Source organism: Rhinopithecus roxellana, chromosome 5 (genome assembly GCF_007565055.1).
Source record: "Rhinopithecus roxellana isolate Shanxi Qingling chromosome 5, ASM756505v1, whole genome shotgun sequence".
NCBI classification, from domain to species: domain Eukaryota; kingdom Metazoa; phylum Chordata; class Mammalia; order Primates; family Cercopithecidae; genus Rhinopithecus; species Rhinopithecus roxellana.
This window is the reverse complement of record NC_044553.1, coordinates 76,109,711-76,114,638: the sequence shown is the minus strand read 5'-3', so window position 1 is coordinate 76,114,638 and position 4,928 is coordinate 76,109,711.

Here is a 4,928-nt window from a genome sequence, read left to right as displayed (position 1 = left end):
TTCCTTAGTCAGGGTAGGCCTCAATGCGATCCAAGGAAGCCCTTCTCAGCTTCCTCAAAGACAGTGTTAATATACTGCTCCACGAAACATAAGTGTAACTCTGGGAGAGAATTCACACATCACCAAGAAGTTTCTAAGAAAGCTTCCTTCTAGTTTTCATCTGTGGATATTTGCTTTGTCACCGTCAGGTTCATTGCACTATGAAATATCAAATTGCAGATTTCCAGAAAACTGTGTTAACAAACTGATAATTGAATAGAAACGTGTAACTCTGTGAGTTGCATTCACACATAGCAATGCAGTTTCCCAGAAAGTTTCTCTTAACTTGCTATCTGAGGATAATTCCTTTTTCACCCTAGCCCTCAATGAGCTCCCAAATATACCTTTGCAGAATCCACGAGAACAGTGTTAGCAAACTGTTCCAAGAAGGGAAGGGTGGAACTCTGTGTGATAAAGTCACACATCAGAAAGCAATCTCTCAGAAAGTTTCTCTGTAGTTATTATGTGAGGACATTTCCCTTTTCACCATGGGCCCCTATGGGCTTCCAAATATCACTTTCCAGATTCCACGAAAAGAGTGTTAGCAAACTGCTTCTTGAGACATAGGTTGTAACTCTGTGTGATTAATTCACAGATCAGAAAGAAGTTTCTCACAAAGCTTCTTTCACGTTTCGAAAGGACGAAATTTCCTTAATCAGCGTAGGCGTCAATGCGATCCAAGGAAGCCCTTCTCAGCTTCCTCCATGGCAGTGTTAATGGACTGCTCCACGAAACATAATTGTAACTCTGTGAGATGAATGCACACATCACCAAGAGGTTTCTAAGAAAGCTTCTACCTAGTTTGCATCTGCAGATATTTCCTTTGTCACCGTCAGGTTCATTGCACTATGAAATACCAAATTGCAGATTTCCATAAAACTGCGTTAGCAAACTGATCACTGAAGAGAAACTTGTAACTCTGTGAGTTGCATATACACATGGCAATGCAGTTTCTCAGAAACCTTCTCTTTAGTTGTTATGTGAGGATAATTCCTTTTTCACCCTAGCCCTCAATGAGCTCCCAAATATACCCTTGCACAATCCACGAGAACAGTGTTAGCAAACTGTTCCAAGAAGGGAAGGGTGGAACTCTGTGTGATGAAGTCACACATCAGAAAGCAATCTCTCAGAAAGTTTCTCTGTAGTTATTAGGTGAGGACATTTCCTTTTTCACCGTGGGAACCTGTGGGCTACCAAATATCACTTTCCAGATTCCACGAAAAGAGTGTTAGCAAACTGCTTCTTGAGGCATAGGTTGTAACTCTGAGAGATGAATTCACAGATCAGAAAGAAGTTTCTCGGAAAGCTTCTTTAACGTTTTGAAGGGATGAAATTTCCTTAATCAGAGTAGGCCTCAATGCGATCCGAGGAAGCCCTTCTCAGCGTCCTCAAAGACAGTGTTAATGGACTGCTCCACGAAACATAAGTGTAACTCTGTGAGATGATTTCACCCATCACTAAGAAGTTTCAAAGAAAGCTTCTTTATAGTTTTCATTTGTGGATATTTCCTTTTTCACCGTAAGGTTCATTGTGCTATGAAAAACCAAATTGTAGATTTCCAGTAAACTGCGTTAACAAACTGATCACTGAAGAGAAACGTGTAAATCTGTGAGTTGCATTCACACATGGCAATGCAGTTTCTCAGAAAACATCTCTTTAGTTGTTATGTGAAGATAATTCCTTTTTCGCCCTAGCCCTCAATGAACTCCCAAATATACCTTTGCAGTATACACGAGAACAGTGTTAGCAAACTGTTCCAAGAAGGGAAGGGTGGAACTCTGTGTGATGAAGTCACACATCAGAAAGCAATCTCTCAGAAAGTTTCTCTGTAGTTACTATGTGAGGACATTTCCTTTTTCACCATGGGCCAATATGGGCTACCAAATATCACTTTCCAGATTCCACGAAAAGGGTGTTAGCAACCTGCCTCTTGAGGCATAGGTTGTAACTCTGAGAGATGAATTCACAGATCAGAAAGAAGTTTCTCAGAAAGCTTCTTTCACGTTTCGAATGGATGAAATTTCCTTAATCATTGTTGGCCTCAATGCGATCCAAGGAAGCCCTTCTCAGCTTCCTCAAAGACAGTGTTAACGGACTGCTCCACGAAACATAAGTGTAACTCTGTGAAATGAATTCACATATCACCAAGAAGTTTCTAAGAAAGCTTCTTTCTAGTTTTCATCTGTGGATATTTCCTTTGTTACCGTCAGGTTCATTGCACTATGAAAACCAAATTGCAGATTTCCAGAAACCTGTGTTAACAAACTGATCACTGAAGAGAAACGTGTAACCCTGTGAGTTGCATTCACATAGGGCAATGCAGTTTCTCAGAAAGCTTCTCTTTAGTTGTTATGTGAGGATAATTCCTTTTACACCGCAGCCATCAATGAGCTCCCAAATATACCTTTGCAGAATCCACGAGAACACTGTTAGCAAACTGTTCCAAGAAGGGAATTGTGGAATTCTGTGTGATGAAGTCACACATCAGAAAGCAATCTCTCAGAAAGTTTCTCTGTAGTTATTATGTGAGGACATTTCCTTTTTCACCATGGGCCCCTAGGGGCTACCAAATATCACTTTCCAGATTCCACGAAAAGAGTGTTAGCAAACTGCTTCTTGAGGCATAGTTTGTAACTCTGTGAGATGAATTCACAGATCAGAAAGAAGTTTTTCAGAAAGCTTCTCTCACGTTTTGAACGGATGAAATTTCCTTTATCATTGTAGGCCTCAATGTGATACAAGGAAGCCCTTCTCAGCTTCCTCATAGACCGTGTTAATGGACTGCTCCAAGAAACATAAGTGTAACTCTGTGAGATGAATTCACACAACACCAAGAAGATTCTAAGAAAGATTCTTTCTAGTTTTCATCTGTGGATATTTCCTTTGTCACCGTCAGGTTCATTGCGCTATGAAATACCAAATTGCAGATTTCCAGAAAACTGTGTTAACAAACTGATAACTGAAGAGAAACGTGTAACTCTGTGAGTTGCATTCACACATGGCAATGCAGTTTCCCAGAAAGATTCTCTTAAGTTGTTATGTGAGGATAATTCCTTTTTCACCCTAGCCCTCAATGAGCTCCCAAATATACCTTTGCAGAATCCAAGAGACCAGTGTTAGCAAACTGTTCCAAGAAGGGAAGGGTGGAACTCTGTGTGATGAAGTCACACATCAGAAAGCAATCTCTCAGAAGGTTTCTCTGTAGTTACTATGTGAGGACATTTCCTTTTTCACCATGGGTCCCATGGTCTACCAAATATCACTTTCCAGATTCCACGAAAAGAGTGTTAGCAAACTGCTTCTTGAGGCATAGTTTGTAACGCTGTGAGATGAATTCACAGATCAGAAAGAAGTTTCTCAGAAAGCTTCTTTCAGGTTTTGAACGGATGAAATTTCCTTTATCAGTGTAGGCCTCAATGTGATACAAGGAAGCCCTTCTCAGCTTCTTCAAAGACAGTGTTAATGGACTGCTCCACGAAACATAAGTGTAACTCTGTGAGATGAATTCACACATCACCAAGAAGTTTCTAAGAAAGCTTCTTTCCAGTTTTCATCTGTGGATATTTCCTTTGTCAATGTCAGGTTCATTGCGCTATGAAATACCAAATTGCAGATTTCCAGAAAACTGGGTTAACAAAGTGATCACTGAAGAGAAACGTGTAACTCTGTGAGTTGCATTCATACATGGCAATGCAGTTTCTCAGAAAGTTTCTCTGAAGTTGTTATGTGAGGATAATTCCTTTTTCACCGTAGCCCTCAATTAGCTCCCAAATATACCTTTGCAGAATCCACGAGAACAGTGTTAGCAAACTGTTCCAAGAAGGGAAGGTTGGAACTCTGTGTGATGAAGTCACACATCAGAAAACAATCTCTGAGAAAGTATCTCTGTAGTTATTATGTGAGGACATTTCCTTTTTCACCATGGGCCCCTATGGGCTTCCAAATATCACTTTCCAGGTTCCACGATAAGAGTGTTAGGAAACTGCTTCTTGAGGCATAGGTTGTAATTCTGTGTGATGAATTCACAGATCAGAAAGAAGTTTCTCAGAAAGTTTCTTTCACGTTTCGAACGCATGAAATTACCGTAATCATTGTAGGCCTCAATGCGATCCAAGGAAGCCCTTCTCAGCTTCCTCAAAGACAGTGTTAATGGACTGCTCCACGAAACATGAGTGTAACTCTGTGAGATGAATTCACACATCACCAAGAAGTTTCTAAGAGAGCTTCTTTCTAGTTTTCATCTGTGGATATTTCCTTTGTCACCGTCAGGTACATTGCGCTATGAAATACCAAATTGCAGATTTCAGGAAAACTGCGTTAACAAACTGATCACTGAAGAGAAACGTGTAACTCTGCGAGTTGCATTCACACATGGCAATGCAGTTTCTACAGAAAATTTCTCTTTAGTTGTTATGTGAGGATAATTCCTTTTTCACCCTAGCCCTCAATGAGCTCCCAAATATACCTTTGCAGAATCCACGAGAACAGTGTTAGCAAACTGTTCCAAGAAGGGAAGGGTGGAACTCTGTGTGATTAAGTCACACATCAGAAAGCAATCTCTCAGAAAGTTTCTCTGTAGTTACTATGTGAGGACATTTCCTTTTTCACCATGGGCCCCTATGGGCTCCCAAATATCACTTTCCAGATTCCACGAAAAGAGTGTTAGCAAACTGCCTCTTGAGGCACAGGTTGTAACGCTGAGAGATGAATTCACAGATCAGAAAGAAGTTTCCCAGAAAGCTTCTTTCACGTTTTGAACGGATGAAATTTCCTTCATCAGCGTAGGCCTCAATGCGTTCCAAGGAAGCCCTTCTCAGCTTCCTCAAAGACAGTGTTAATGGACTGCTCCACGAAACATAAGTGTAACTCTGTGAGATGAATTCACACAT